This window comes from Meles meles, chromosome 1, assembly GCF_922984935.1.
Source record: "Meles meles chromosome 1, mMelMel3.1 paternal haplotype, whole genome shotgun sequence".
Taxonomy (NCBI): domain Eukaryota; kingdom Metazoa; phylum Chordata; class Mammalia; order Carnivora; family Mustelidae; genus Meles; species Meles meles.
In genome coordinates, this window is record NC_060066.1 from 10592261 (window position 1) to 10608359 (window position 16099).

General features: G+C 39.1%; 1 pseudogene; it reads left to right on the forward strand.

The window, feature by feature from the left end:
* The first annotated feature begins 4356 nt into the window (after positions 1 to 4356).
* LOC123941092 lies at positions 4357 to 15580 on the forward strand (annotated as a pseudogene).
* The last annotated feature ends 519 nt before the right edge of the window (positions 15581 to 16099 follow it).

Below are 16099 nucleotides of genomic sequence, written 5' to 3' on the forward strand. Positions count from 1 at the left end.
TGTCTACAATAGCCAAAATATGGAAAGAACCCAGATGTCCATCAACAGATGAATGGATAAATAATATATACAATGCACAGTGCTGTATTATTCAGGCATCAAAAAGAACGAAATCTTGCCATTTGCAACGATGTGGATGGAACTAGAGGGTTTATGCTAAGTGAAATAAGTCAGTCAGAGAAAAACAAAAACCATATGATTTCACTTATATGTGGAGTTTAAGAAACAAAAAAGATGAACATAGGGGAAGAGAAGAAAAAATAAAATCAGATAAAAACATAGGGGGAGGGAAACCATTAAAGGACTCAACTATAGGAAACAAACTGAAGGCTGCTGGATTTTGGGAGGTGAGTGAGGAGATAGGGTAACTGGGTAATGGGCAATAAAGAGGGTACTTCATGTACTGAACACTGGGGAATCACTAAATTCTACACCTGAAACTAATAACATACTATATGTTAACTAAATTCAATTTATATTTAGAAATTTAAAATAAAATAAGGCTAATCAGATTTACCTCGTGAAATTCCAGGAGAAATTCCGTGAAATAATATATTTGAAGTAACTGACACATAGAGGGGGTTTGAAGGGTTCATATCCTTTAAAGTACAAAGTACTATACAAGTATAAAGATATAAGTATGAAGGAAGTCAAGAGTTTGTTTGAACCCTATGTCTGAAAAAACAAGACACTTCTGGGATACTACCCAATGCCTTCAAGTGGTCTTTCTCTTCAAGCTTACTTTTCTCTATGCCTCTTTTCATTCTCCTTCCTTAATTCTAAAAGCCAAACACAAAGATCTCCTCAAACCTCCAACTCATCAGGATCTCTCTCCCTCTGGCCTTTGTGTTGGTGATGACCTGATTTAGAATAGCCCCCTAATTCCCCAGGATCCCAGGATTGGAGAGGCACCTCTCCTTGGGTCCAACAGGCCCTTATACACCCATCACAACACTTACAGGCTGTTTTGTGATTGGCTGATTGATTACTGGCATACTACATTGGACAGATGTGGAGACACCACTGTCATGGTGATGACAGATTTGGGGCTGTTTTGTTCACCTTGACGATACCCAGAACACTGTACAATATCTGCTAAGTAGTAGATTCTCCACAAATATTTTGTGTACTAAATTATTAAACAAAAGAATTCCTGTTGAGTTTTTATTTTTTGGATAAGAATGAAATTTTTCTTAAAAATAATAAAAATTTTTATCAGTTCGTACACATCTATAAATTCATCATAAACACATACTCAAGTCATTCATCTCAAGGCTATATAGTTTTACATTCAAACTTCCCACTAAATTTGTGATTTCTTGGGTTTTCTTCCAGTGTTTCTATAATGGCAGGCTTTAATGTCAGGTTTTATTTTATTTTTAGTAATAATTACTAAGTACTAAGTTAGTTTAATTATTTATGCTTTCACAACGCTATATATGTTATTGATTCTTATACTGAAATGCTCTTTTAAATGATTTGAACTATTTTAAGATATGTCCCTATACTAAACGAATTTTCTTGAAAAATCATGCAGGATGAATTTAATGTAGATCATATTAATAAAATCAACTTTTATAGAACTCTAAGGTGAAAATAGAAAAGGCTTACTATTAAAAGTAACATTAAAGGGGCACCTGAGTGGCTCAGTTGATTAAGTATCCAACTCTTGATTTTGGCTCAAATCATGACCTCAGGGTCTTGGGATGGAGACCTGCATTAGGCTCCATACTCAGCAGAGTCTGCTTGAGATTCTCTTCCATTGCTGCTCCCCACTACTGTCTACCTCTCTCTAGCCATTCTCTCTTTCTCTCTCTCCCTCGCTCTAAAGTAAATAAATAAATCTTTTAAAGTAACATTAGGAACCCACATAGTATTATTGGCAGTGTACTTTCTCCTCTATAGCTGTTATTTTTTTTCCCTAATAGTAGTCATCTTTCCCTTGCATTTTGGTAGAGCTCCTCAAGTTTACCTCCCAGATTTTGTGTTTACTGTCACTTTTTCCCTTCACTTTCTCCAATAGGGATTTTAGCTCTGCTGTTGAATTGTTGGTTTATTTGCAGCACTTCCCTGTCTCGGCTCTCTTGTCTTCCCAGTCTACTGTCTTTTATGTCAACTAGTTCTCTGCTTAAGCTTTCTGATCCTGCTTTATAGAGGTCATCACTTCCTGCATTGCATCAAAGCATTTGGTTTCCTAATGCTTTCCTCCAGTTGTTGTAAAAAAAAAAAATATATATATATATATATATATGTGTGTGTGTGTGTGTGTGTGTGTGTATTTGTATGTGTGAAGATATTCTGGATGTTCAGGATAATTTTTTTCACTTGTTCTGCAGTACATTTCATGTTTATTTTCCACTTTATTCACTTTCAAGTGTGATAAGATTTATCTATGGTGTGCTGCGATACTGTGTATCTATATGCTAAGTGTTTGCCAGCCCTAGTTTCCAGGCACTGTTCATTTGAGAGATGGTTAAATGCCATTCTCAAAGAAGAAATGGAGATTATGCACCTCTAAAACCACCTGTAGGTGTGCTCAACAGAGACTGCAGTTTTTCTTATGCCGATTGTCTGGTTCATTGTCCTTTGAATCAGTGGACTACAGTAGGGACAAAAATCACAGAATAACCCTGTTAACGAGTCTCTTTTTCTGTTCTCACCCATGAGCTTTAAGTGAAGTGCTTCATCTTCCAAATACTGTAAATCACTGCCAATTGTCTTTTTGGATTTTAGCCATAGTTTGTGTGTGTGTGTGTGTGTGTGTGTGGTTTTGTTTTTAATGAGTGAGGGAACGTGTGTAGTTCAAGAACAAAGCAATGTCGAGCACATTACTGTCTCCTAGGCTCTCTGTTAGGTATTGAAAACACCATGATGAACACAATAGACAAAATCTCTACCCTCTTTGAGTCCATAATTTATCTAAGATCCAGTTATTAAAGACATACAAATGTGACATGTTTTACCTATACTAGGAAGAGCTAACTGTAGATGAAGATGAAAAAAAATGGAAATGATAGGAATGGTAGTTTTATCGTGACTGCTTTTAATAGAATATTCTACATAAAAGAGAGAGTTCCTTTTTTCCTTGGTTTAAACTTTACATTTCAGAACCACAAACCATAAACTAAAGAATTTTCTATTTTTTTTATAGAAGGGTAAATTTGATGTGCTTCTATTGACTATATAGGGACTTGTTTAAAAATTTTTTTCTATTATTTTAATCTCTGATAATTTGTTAAAAGTGATTTGGATTCAGTAATTTTTAACAGTTTTAAAATTTGATGCTGTTGACAAGTTTTATCTTTTTTTAATGCATTTTCTTAGATATTTTTAGTGAAAAATTGGAAGTAACTGCAGCAAGGAGTGATAGCTAGAATCCATTTTAAAATTAAAGTGAGAAGTCATTTCAAGAGATGTTTAAGAGGCCAATTCTGCAGGGACTGGTGATAGATTAAATTGAGAGAGGGAACAATTTAACAAGACTCAGGTTTTGGCAAATAAATATATGGATGTAAGCTCTAGGAGAAAGCCTAGGCTAGAAATAAGAACTTGAAAGTCATGTCCCAGTCAGTTGCCATCTGAAAGTTGAAAATCAAGAGTAGAAGACCCCAAAGCATTTATTCTCCTCACGTGTTGAGTCTTGAAATATGTCAAAAGATAACTCAAGTGAATCAAATTTTGCTCTGTGTGGCACGACTTACGCTTTTAAAAATAATGATAATGACTGAATTTCTCCCCTACCTTCCAAGGGTCTTTTGCATCATCTGTTGTTTTTTTTTTCCTTAACCACAACCCCTGCTCAAAAAAAATCCCATTCACCTTGAAATCTGATGTGCTTTATTAATGTGGAACAACTCATTTGGTTTCCCAACATTATAAAGTGGAGACTTCAGTGAAGAGATGATGACGTAGCAGAGCATGGTACAAAATGCAGGGCCCTGGGACTCCCATCTGCTTCTTACCGCCCTCCTTCCCTTTCATTTTCAGAGTCTCATCTCTTGCCCCCCTTATTATTATGACTGTCTCTTATTGGTCTCTCAGAACCTTGCTTTACTCCTTTCCCTTTTTTTTTTAAAGATTTATTTACTTACTTGAGAGAGAGAGAGAACTAGAGAGCATGAGTCAGGGAGGAACAGAGGGAGAGAATTTTTCAAGTAGACTCCATGCTGAGCATGAAGCAGATGTGGGGCTCCATACCATGACCCATGAAATCGCGATCTGAGCTGAAACCAAGAGTCATATGCTTAACTGCTTAACTGACTGAGCCACCAAGTCAACAGACTGAGCCCTTATCCTTTCTAATCCATTCTTTATCACCTATTAGATTTACTCATTTGTTTTCCCTAAAGTGGAATAATGAACTTAAAGCTTGGTTCTCACCTCAGCGATCAGGTAAAATCACCACAACCTTCCCCAGAGTCTTCCTCCATAAAAATGGGAAAAATTAGATTCCCTTGCCTTGCATCCCTCATAATGGAAAAGAGTAAAGGAGCCAAAGTATATGAAAGTAAACACAAATTCTGCACACACGATGGTACGTTACACTAGTTAGAGTAACTAGCAATGTAAGAGAAACTCTGGCAGCTTAATAGATTATCAAAGTAAGATTTATTCTTCCCTCTGGTGGATAGGACTTACACTGATCCAGGGTTCCTGGCTTCTTTCTACCCAGCTTTCCTCAGTACCTCATAATTCTTTCCTCTGCTAGGAAACAAGAAAAGAGACAGGAAGGCTTTTAAGGGCAAGGATTGCAAATCATGTTTATCATTTCCCATCCTAACCAGTTAACTAGAATTCAGTCATATGACCATACTTAACTGGAGGTTGGGAAATTTTGTTTAGCTATTAACATAGGATGAGAAAGAAATGGACTTTGGTGAACACACAGCAATCTGCCATTTCATGACCTTCCTATAATTCTACGGGGTGAAGGCGGGTACCAATGTAATAATTATCTGTCTTAAAGAAAGTCAGTCATTGGGATGAACCAAACCTACAAATGACCAACTAGAATTTAAGATAAAACAAATGCTAAGTTTAAGGCTTAAAGTGCTAAGGGTTTATAGTATACCAGAACTTACTAAGAGCCTACTAACTGCCACAGCCATGTTATGTACTTATTAATTATATACCGCCCTTATATTTACAGAAGGGAAACACCCAGGTTCAGTTAAGTTGGATTAGTCACCAAAATCCAAATGATTATATATAATGGCAGATCTGCACTCAAGCCCAAGATGAAGGAGGGATTGATTTTGCCTGGGGATTTGAGGGAAGAATGTTTGACATGCAATGAAAGAAACGTTTCAAATTGGTCCTGAAGGACAACAATATAACTGACCTAGTGAAAATTTTTAAAAGTAAATCAGAACTTATTACTCCCAGCTTAAAAACCACTGAGGCTTCCATCACTCTTGGAATGCAATCTACAGTGCTACCTGCGCTGACAGGTAAAGCCTGTGTATCTGGTTTAGGACCACCCCTATGACCTCATCTTGCCCCCACCCCACCCCTTGTCATTACCCTTCCAGTCGCTCACCCTTTGTCAATAACTCCTTTGAGCCAAGAGTACCGTAAGTTCCTTGAAATAGCTGTTTCCTTCGCCTGGAATGCTCTTGCTCTTGACCTTCAAGTGTCTCAGAGAGCCTGTTCCTGACACTTCATTGTTCTCTACTATCTTGCTCTGTTGTAATTCTCTTCCCAGCATTTATCATTATCTGATCTCTCTCTCTCTCCCCTTCTCTATGTCCTCCTTCCCTCCCTCCCTCCCTTTCTTCTTCTTTCTACACTCTGCCACCAGAATGCAAGCCCCTTGAAAATATGAAGCTCCCCCTTGTTCACTGACAAACCAAAACAATAAGGCTCAAAATTACTTGCTGAATAAATGAGTCCTATTTTGACAGGTTGAGAAATGGGAAGAAAATAGATATTAGAGACTGAGGGTAGCTTTCAGAGTCAAGGCGTGTTATATATATCAACATAAGGTGTTATGTACTTTCAAACCTCACATTTTTCTCTGAAATCTGAATATGACATATTCTCCTGTTTTATAAGACCCAGGTTTCTGTTAGTGGAATATTGTGTGCTCTTGGTGGAAGATTGTGTGCAATATCTGACACTCGATCTTTCAAAAAAGACTTATTGATGCTTGGGATAGTTCTAAAAAAGGGCAAAGACCAGTAGAGGCTGCTGTACAATTCTAGACTAAAAATATCAGGTTTGTTTTGCCTTGAAATATTAGGTTGAGAAGAGGTGGGAACAAAATCTGAAGTGATTTGGAGAAAATAAACATAGTTGTTTTTTTTTTAAGATTTTATTTATTTATTTGACAGACAGAGATCACAAGTAGGCAGAGAGGCAGGCAGAGAGGGAGAGAGAGAAAGAGAGGGAAGCAGGCTCCCCGCTGAGCAGAGAGCCTGATGTGGGACTCGATCCCAGGACCCTGAGATCATGACCTGAGCCGAAGGCAGAGGCTTAACCCACTGAGCCACCCAGGCGCCCCGAAAATAAACATAGTTTTATTCAGTAAAATCCAACATCTTATTTTTCAGGATCCTATTAAACCTTAAGAGAAGGCACATTTAGAGCAAATAGAATATATAATCCTTCATTTGCATTACACTATGTTTGTAAGATGCTTTTTTCTTGCTTTTTTCCCCTTAAATATGCACACAACATCTGTATGCTCAGTATAATTATTCCTAGTCTATAAACTGAGGCTATCAAGTCTCTGAGACATAGTTTGCCTGAATTTCTTGAGGAAAAACTCCTGTCTAATTTATCCTTTTTGTTTTGTTTGTAAATTTTAAAAAGAAAGTTAAAGGAAGTGGAAGGAAAGAAGGGAGAAAAGAAGCAAAGAAGGAAAGGAGAGGGAGGGAGGGAGGAAAGAAAAGAAGGGAAGAAGGAAGGAAGGAAAGAGATCAACAAATGTCTATTAAATTGAATTGGATAAAAGTCAGAGGAATCCGAAGTAGGTTTCTTAAGAATGCCTTGCCACTGTGTACCCATTTCTTCATCCTTAATGGTGAAGAGAGATAATTTACTTTTTTTTTCTCCAAAGTCCAAAAGGTTTTCAGGCCTGAAAAATAATGAGCAGAATGAACTCAGAAATTTAAATTGTAACCAAAAAGATGTTAACATCTCTAAACTGAGCCTGGAGGAAATTAGTCTTAGAAAGAAAGAAGATTGAGAGCTCCTTGTTTCAACATCTTGACAAGATGATAGAATAACATAAGATCCTTTTCCTCAAATCAACCCTGTAAAATCTAAGCAAGAAGAGGGAAGCAGCAAACCCAAAACTGTTAGTTTTGGTTCTGGCCAAGATTGAGTAAGCACACTTCGTCCTGTCTCTCCCACTCCATGCGATAAAAAATCCTGGACAGAATGCACAGAGTAGCTATCTGAAGAATATTTATAAAAATAAAAAAAAATTGGTAACAGGCAAACAGGGGAAGAAAACCAGAACTCGAAATAATACCAAACCAGTGATGACTTTCCTCTTTTTCTCCTCTGGTATTTCTTAGCCTGGATTCAAATACAGCTTAAAACTCCTAAGTATACACCAGATGTGAGCCTGTATTAGTCTGCTAGAGCTGCCAGAACACAGTACCACACTGGGTGCCTTTAAAAAAAAAAAAAACAAAAATAAAAACAAAAAACAGAGATTATTTTCTCACAGTTCTGGAGGATAGATGTTCAAAACCAAGGTGTCAGCAGTGTGGGCTCCTTCTAAGGGTTGCAAGGGAAAGACTTCTTTCAAGCTTCCCTTTAGCTTTTGGGGGGCTGTCTTTTCACATCATCTTCCCTCTATATGTACTACTCTCCAAACTTCCCCTTTTTTATTGTGTTATGATAGTCTCCATAAAATACACACATAAAATACATTTTTGATGCAGTGTTCCAAGACTCATTGTTTATGTACAACACCCAGTGCTCCAAGCAATACATGCCCTCCGTAATACCCACCACCAGGCTCACCCATCCCCCCATGCCCGTCCCCTCTAAAACCCTCATTTTGTTTCTCAGAGTCTACAGTCTCTCAAACTTCCCTTTTTGTGAGGATGCCAGTCATGTTGGATTAGCAGACCATCCAACTTCAGTGTGGCCTTATCTTAGCAGAACAAATTCCATCTGCAATGATCCTATTTTCAAATAAAGTCATGTTCTGACATGTGAGGGTTAGAATTCTGACATAGGAATTGAGGGTGGAGGTAAAATTCAGCCCATAACAAGACTTAGAAAACAAACAACAGAAAACACCTTTTCTTTCTGATCCAAGGAGCAGGAAAGAAGGTTCCCATGAGTCAGACAGAATGATAGAGTCCCCTGCTTTTGGTTTTGTCTTGTTTTTCCTTCTCTCCCACTCCAATCTCCAGGCAATCCCCTAGCAAATAGTAGGGGGAAGACTGGCAGCCATGATAGGAAGGTACCTACACCTCTAAGGGACAATAAACCATACAGACCAGAAAACTGTGGCACTGAGAGAGTGGGAGGTATTCCTTCTTATCATTCCATACACCTTGGCTTTTTGGCCCCAATATAGACTCAGTCTCAGGAAGTACATAGCAGAGCTGCGAACCTACAGTATCATTTCTTAGATAGAAAACAAACGTGGGGGTGGGGTGGGCTGAATGGTTGGATAGGATGGATGTTGGGAGCCAGAACTTACCAGGAAAATCACCAAAGGGAAATAAAGGGGTCCCATAAATTCTATGAACTCTTGATCTCACCTTCAAACTGTGCATTCATGGAGCTTGGTCCTAAGTTGCATACAAAAGTCTTTGAAAATTGAAGTATTAGGTAAATCCCCACCCAGGCCCCAGACTAGCTGCCACATGATACACAAATGGGACAGATCTAAGTGAGCCACCAAAGGCTTTGAAAATTAAGCCTACATTGGAAACGCAAGCCAGAGAGAAGGCCGGTAGAAATTTGAGGCCTTACACTAGGATAATTTCCTGCTAAAAGAAACAAAAAATATTCCCTATAGGACTTAAATAAGGCTCAGACCCTTGAAGTATTCAATATGCCCAAGATATTACCCAAAATTATAAACAGGAAGAATGAGGAAGACATAATATTTTGTAAGAAAAGACATCAACAGATATTAACCCTAGCTGACAGAGATGTTGGAATTATTATAGGTAAAGGCTTTAAAGCAATTAATTTAACCATACTCTGTGAAGTAAGGGTAAACACTTTAGAAATAAAAGAAATTGGGATGCTTGGGTGGCTCAGTCAGTTAAATGTCTGGCTCTTGATCTCACCTCAGGTCTTAAGCTCAGAGTCCCAAGTTCAAGACCCATGTTCAGCTCCAAGCTCGGCATGGAGGCTATAAAAGAAGGAAGGAAGGAAGGAAGGAAGGAAGGAAGGAAGGAAGGAAGGAAGGAAGGAAAGAAAGAAAAAAGGAAAGGAAAGAAAACATATCACTAGAGAAATAAAAGTTATAACAAAGAATCAACTGGAAAATGCAGAACTGAAAAATAACACTTTTCACTGAATGGATTCAATAGCAAAATAGAGATGAAAGAGGAAAAAGTCAGTAAACTTGATGATACATCAATAAAAATTATCAAGTTTGAACAACAGGGAAGGAAAATGATTGAAAAAGAAATAGAGGCTTAGGACTGGTGACACAATGCCAAAAAGCCTAAGAGTTATGTCATAATAGCTCCTGATGGAAAAGAGAAAAAGTGTGGGGAAGAAAAATCTCTTAAAAAGATAATAGCTAGCATCAACTTCTTCCTAGAAACATCACCAAAGGCAAGGGAAGCAAGGGCAAAAATGAACTACTGGGACTTCACCAACATCAAAAGCTTCTGCACAGCAAAGGACACAGTCAGCAAAACCAAAAGAAAACTGACAGAATGGGAGAAGATATTTGCAAATGACCTATTGGATAAAGGGCTAGTATCCAAAATCTATAAAGAACTTATCAAATTCAACTCCCAAACAACAATTAACCCAATCAAGAAATGGGCAGAAGACATGAACAGACATTTCTGCAAAGAAGACATCCAGATGGCCAACAGACACATGATTGTGCTCCACTTGGCATCAAGGAAATACAAATCAAAACCACAATGAGATATCACCTCACACCAGTCAGAATGGCTAAAATTAACAAGTCAGGAAACAACAGATGTTGACAAGGATGTGGAAAAAAGGGAGCCCTCCTATACTGTTGGTGGGAATGCAAGCTGGTGCAGCCACTCTGGAAAACAGTATGGAGGTTCCTCAAAAAGTTGAAAATAGAGCTACCCCTATGACCCAGCAATCCTAGTACGGGGTATTTACCCTAAATATACAAATATTGTGATCCAAAGGCAATGTGCACCTGAATGCTTATAGCAGCAATGTCCACAATAGCCAAACTGTGGAAAGAAACTAGAAGTCCAACAACAGATGAACGGACAAAGAATATGTGATATAGATAGATAGATGATAGATAGATAGATAGATAGATAGATGATAGACAATAGATAGATATAGATCTATATAGATATAGATATATAGATATTGATTGCAGCCATCAAAAGAAATGAACTCTTGCCATTTTCAATGATGTGGCTGGAACTAGAGGGTATTATGCTGAGTAAAATAAGTCAATCAGAGAAAGACAATTAGCATATGATCTCTCTGATATGAGGAATTTGAGAGGCAGAGCAGGGTGTTGTGGAGGGGTAGGGAAGGGAAAAATGAAACAAGATGGGATTGGGAGAGAGAGAAACCATAAGAGACTTTTTTTTTTACCATTTTATTTATTTTTTCAGCATAACAGTATTCATTGTTTTTGCACAACACCCGGTGCTCCATGCAAAACGTGCCCTCCCTATTACCCACCACCTGTTCCCCCAACCTCCCACCCCTGACCCTTCAAAACCCTCAGGTTGTTTTTCAGAGTCCTGTGAATCACCAGGTTTACACACTTCACAGCACTCACGATAGCACATACCCTACCCAATGTCCATAACCCCCTCCCCCTCTCCCAATCCCACCTTCCTCCAGCAACCCCCAGTTTGTTTTGTGAGATTAAGAGTCATTTATGGTTTGTCTCCCTCCCAATCCCATCTTGTTTTATTTATTCTTCTCCTATCCCCCTACCCCCCCATGTTGCTTCTCCATGTCCTCATATCAGGGAGATCATATGATAGTTGTCTTTCTCCGATTGACTTATTTCACTAAGCATGATACCCTCTAGTTCCATCCATGTCGTCGCAAATGGCAAGATTTCATTTCTTTTGATGGCTGCATAGTATTCCATTGTGTATATATACCACCTCTTCTTTATCCATTCATCTGTTGATGGACATCTAGGTTCTTTCCATAGTTTGGCAATTGCACTACTGGGTATTTACCCTAAAGATACAAATGTAGTGACGAGGGGCACGTGCACCCGAATGTTTATAGCAGCAATGTCTACAATAGCCAAACTATGGAAAGAGACTCTTAATCTCACAAAACAAACTAAGGTTTTCTGGTGGGTGAGGGGTAGGGAATAGGGTGGTTGGACATTGGGGAAGGTATGGGCTATGAGGAGTGCTGTGAAATGTGTAAGCCTGATGACTTACAGACCTGTACCCCTGGGGCAAATAATACATTATATGTTAATAAAAATAGTTTTAAAAAGAGAGAGAGGATGGCTAATATCTTCCCAAAGGTAGCCAAAGACCTAAACTTAAGTAGTAATTATAAGATTGAATTATTTGTTATTGTTGTTATTACTGACATTTATTAAGCATTTTGTCTGTTCTGGGACTTGTTTTAAGTCCTTTACACACTTATTTAGTCTTCAGGGAGTAACACAGAAGTTTGTGCCCAAGGTCACAGAGGTATTATGTGGTAAAGACAAGAAATAAATTCAAGTAGTCTATGTCCAGTGAACAAGCTCTTAACCACAATGTAACATACTCTTTGACTCATCTAGTAGGCCAGTCTCTGCTCTGCACTTAAATTCTCAATGGCAGTTACTTTGTTGTGCTGTACTATGATTTTTTTCAAGTATGTGTGGTTCCTGGTGTAGTATCTAATATGCGGAGGCTCAAAACATCAAAGGAGAAAATAAAAAACAATAATACAAGGTTGTCTTAATCTGTGTGGGCTGCTATCACAAAATACCACACACTAGATGGCTTATAAACAATAGAAATTGTTCTGGAGGATGGAAGTCCAAGACCAGAGTGCCAGCATGGTTGGGTGAAGGCTCTGATTGTAGACTTCTCATTGTGTCATCATGGAAGAAAGGAGCTCTCTGTGGACCCTTTTATAAGGGAACAAATCTTGTTCATGAGGCCCTTGAACTCATGATTTAATCCCTTCCCAAAGGTTCCACCTCCTAATACCATCAAATTAGGCATTAGGATTTTAGCATATGAGTTTAAGGGGGGACATAAACACTCAGACCATAGCTAGATTGAAAGTTATTTGTGAACCTGATTTGCTATCTAACAAGACTATAATTTTTTTAAGATTTCTTTATTTTAGAGAGAGAGATTTGAGAGACAGAGAGAAAGAGCATATGAGTGACAGGGGGAAGGGCAGAGGGAGAAAGAGAAAGAGAATCTAAAGGAGACTCCCTAATGATTGTGGAGCCCAGTGTGGGGCTCGATCTCCTGAAACTGAGATCACAACCGGAGCCAAAATCAAGAGTTGGATGCTTAAACAACTGAGCTATTCAGGCTCTGCTGACACTCTTATATTCCAAATTATCTAATATGCTTCTGGTACCTATAGCTGCTTAATTTTAAAAATTTTGTAGTTTGATGAAATAAGCACAATACACCTACAATTTTTTAAAAAGATAGTGTTATAGAAAGATATCCTGCCTCTAGTGCTAAATAGTTTCCTCCTCTTGGGAAAGTCTAAAGTCAGTTAACCTTTGGAGACTCAGCATCTTTTCTTAAACAAAGGAGCAAATGTTCTAGTGTCCACCTAGGGTATATTGTGAAGATTGATGGGGTCATGTATGTGAAATGCTTTGGAGAGCACTATGCAAATAACATTTCATTTGCTTTATTTCATCACAAGCCAGACAGGAATAAGTGAAGAGTATTAGAAAAGGCTTGACAGGCTAGGGAGGGAGAGACTGATTCCAGCTGGGAGCATTGAAGGTATGTGGGTAAAGACAAAAACAAGCCAACAATCCAGGAAGCAGTTGTTTCATTAGAAAAGGAGGCCAAGGCCAGAGTTAGAGAGCTGTGCCCTTGCATGGCAAGCTCCCATCTCGGGAACTTACTTCTGACCTCTTCTTTCTCCCTGGAGCATGGAAGAGATATGATCTCAGGGGATATGCTCAAAGTCGCTGCAAGCATTTGGAACACTTCGTAATCTTGAGAGAGAGAACGCCGCACAGATGAAAAGCAGGAGATGAGGGAGGTTTTGAGATGACAGCCTTTTTATATAAAGTCTTTGATTTGTTATATTTTTTTAATGGGGGCAGGGCTTTTCTTTTCCAGAGTGAACCAAATTAGATTCTAGTCCAGTTGGAGAAACTGAAAGTTGTGTCTTCTACTCTGTGCTTTCACACACGTTTCATGCCAGTGTTTTTCAAACTTCAGTGTGAATAAGAATACCTAGTGGAGCATATTTAAGGGGGGGGGGGAGGACACCCAGGTAGCATCCCCAGGATTACTGATGCAGAGCCTACTTGGTGTTGGACCACAGTTCTTCATTGTGACACATGAACAGGTTCTCCAGATGTAGATGGTTCATTCTCACTGGGGACAAGACCAGAGATGGGTCCATTCCAAAGCTGAGGGCTTACTATATGGCACTCAAGGCACTTCCAGCATTGCTGAGGTTCCCTTCCAAGAACAGCAGCTTTGGAATGTCCAGACAGGGCTATTTGAAATCCATGTTGGACTTTTCCAAATTGTTTTATTTTTTTTAATTAATTTATTTATTTTTATTTGCTTATTTACAGCATAACAGTGTTCATTGTTTTGGCATCACACCCAGTGCTCCATGCAGTACGTGCCCTCCCTATTACCCACCACCTGGTTCCTCAACCTCCCACCCCACCCCACCCCCTCCCACCGCCCCTTCATAACCCTCTGGTTGTTTTTCAGCATCCATAGTCTCTCATGGTTCATCTCCCCTTCCAGTTTCCCTCAACTCCCTCTCCTCTCCATCTCCCCATGTCCTCCATGTTATTTGTTATGCTCCACAAATAAGTGAGACCATATGATACTTGACTCTCTCTGCTTGACTTATTTCGCTCAGCATAATTTCTTCCAGTCCTGTCCATGTTGCTACAAAAGTTGGGTATTCGTCCTTTCTGATGGAGGCATAATACTCCATTGTGTATATGGACCACATCTTCCTTATCCATTCATCCATTGAAGGGCATCTTGGTTCTTTCCACAGTTTGGCGACCGTAGCCATTGCTGCAATAAACATTGGGGTACAAATGGCCCTTCTTTTCACCACATCTGTATCTTTGGGGTAAATACCCAGCAGTGCAATTGCAGGGTCATAGGGAAGCTCTATTTTTAATTTCTTGAGGAATCTCCACACTGTTCTCCAAAGTGGCTGCACTAACTTGCATTCCCACCAACAGTGTAAGAGGGTTCCCCTTTCTCCACATCCTCTCCAGCACACGTTGTTTCCTGTCTTGCTAATTTTGGCCATTCTAACTGGTGTTAGGTGGTATCTCAATGTTGTTTTAATTTGAATCTCCCTGATGGCTAGTGATGATGAACATTTTTTCATGTGTCTGATAGCCATTTGTATGTCTTCGTTGGAGAAGTGTCTGTTCATATCTTCTGCCCATTTTTTGATATGATTATCTGTTGTGTGTGTGTTGAGTTTGAGAAGTTCTTTGTAGATCCTGGATATCAACCTTTTGTCTGTACTGTCATTTACAAATATCTTCTCCCATTCCGTGGGTTGCCTCTTTGTTTTGTTGACTGTTTCCTTTGCTGTGCAGAAGCTTTTGATCTTGATGAAGTCCCAAAAGTTCATTTTTGCTTTTGTTTCCTTGGCCTTTGGAGACTTATCTTGAAAGAAGTTGCTGTGGCTGATATCAAATTGTTTTATTTTATTCTTTGTATTTTCTCCCACTCAGAAGCAAGAGTTTAAAAGATAAGATCTAGGCTTTGCTAATGCTGCTGGCCCAAAGCCACCTGCATTGCCCCACTAGAGTCAACCCAACCCCACTGAGTTCTTTAACATCCCTGTGGATGGTGAGCCCTTGAGCCATTTGTAGACAAAGATCCAAAGACAGCAGAAAACTTTCATGCTCTGAGCCCTGGGGAGAAAGGACTTGGTTATAAAGGTTCCTGCTTTCACAGGATTATTCTGGGATTTCTGTGTCAGGATGGTGACATCATACGCCATAATGACACTAACAGCAAGTCTGTGTATGGTGAGAAAGCTGACAAGAACTTCATCCTGGCAAAAGCTGGACCCAAAACGAATGGTTCCCAGCTTTTCATCTGCACCACCAAGCCTGAGTGGTTGGATGGCAAGCAGGTGGTCTTTGGCAAGGCAAATGAGGACAGGAATAACCATGGAGCAGTCTGGGTCCAGGAATGGCAAGAACAGCAAGAAGATCACCATTGCTAACTGTGGACAGATCTAACAAATCTGACTAGTGTTTTATCTTATCTACCAGACTGTTCCTTCTGTAGCTCAGGAGAGCACCCCATCACCCTCATCTGCTTGAAATATCCTATAATCTTTGTGTTCTTCCTGCCATTCTCTGGGTTCCATGTTTTCCTTACTTCCTTCCAAGTCCAGCTGGATTTCAGAGTTGAGTTTATGATCTCAAAATAAAAACTAAATAACAACAAATCCAGATCTTATTAGTTAATTTTTACTTTAAAATCACTTACGACGTTGGCCCTTGCACCACCCAGTCCAGAAAGCAGTATAATGATGGTCTTTAGAAAACAAGTTGAGGCCACGTTTTGTCTTCATACGAAGCCAAATGCAGTATGCAACAGTCTCCTTTTCAATCCCAAACCCCCCCAAAAAAGAGGAAGAAACAATTAAGAACTCAACAAATAAAATGAAAATTACCTCCCTTTTATATTTTGGTGATGAAAATGTTTCAAAGTGAATGGAACACTTGCAGAAATGATAATTTCCTCCTGTTTTC